This window comes from Python bivittatus, unplaced genomic scaffold, assembly GCF_059951505.1.
Source record: "Python bivittatus isolate LINGU-HERP-01145 unplaced genomic scaffold, Pbiv_v1 ctg000310_np1212, whole genome shotgun sequence".
NCBI lineage: Eukaryota > Metazoa > Chordata > Lepidosauria > Squamata > Pythonidae > Python > Python bivittatus.
Window position 1 is genome coordinate 1,940,678 of NW_028277054.1, and position 808 is coordinate 1,941,485.

Sequence of the window (808 nt, forward strand, 5' to 3'; positions counted from 1 at the left end):
AACAGGATATCCCTCATTAAAGCCCCCTTAATGGACAGTGACATTCCAGTGTGCAACCCTGGTGCGCTTCTAGTATGAATTTCAGTACTCCGTGGGGGGAGATGGACGCTCAAGGTCACACACAGGTAGCCTTTGTGCAACACGTGACGTTTGCAAGTTTGCTGTGGTGTTTTGCTGCGAGGCAGAGCAGCAGCGTGTGACTTTTGAAAGGAAATTCCATCCCGTTTGCATTCCTCAACCAGCTTGTCTTGGAAGCCAGTCTTGCCCCTTGAGAAAAATCTTGAGTAAAGAAAATTGGGCGGGTGGATATAAAATCAGAGTGATTCTTGCCTTGTCCACCGATTCCATCACTGCAGCCAGGCGGGGGAGGATGGGACACGGCTAAGGGATCCCAGGCTGGGGAAGGCTTTGGGCCCCACCCTGGGGGTGGTGAGGAATGCTTCAGGGGGGATATGTGTGCCAGGCCCCCAGGCGCAGAAGCACAAACTTGATTTGCTGGAACTATTTTTAACCCCCTCTCCAGGAGCTGCTGGACTCATAAACCTGATCGGATGTGACACTTAGACCCGGGGCAGGAAAGGGTTAAGTAGGAGACCAGCCTCTTGGCCTCCAACCCGTCCCTGGGACCTTTAAATGGGCACCGCTTGCCCGTTTGCTCCTGCGCAGGCCTTGGCACAGAAAGGCACCCCTGGCTGGATTGGGCAGGACGGAGCAGGAGGGCAGGCAGGGAGGCCAAGGTGTGGCTTCCGGGGGGTGGGGGGTGGGGGGCCGAGCCAGAGGGGGAAAGAAGGAGCACGGCGGGGGGGAG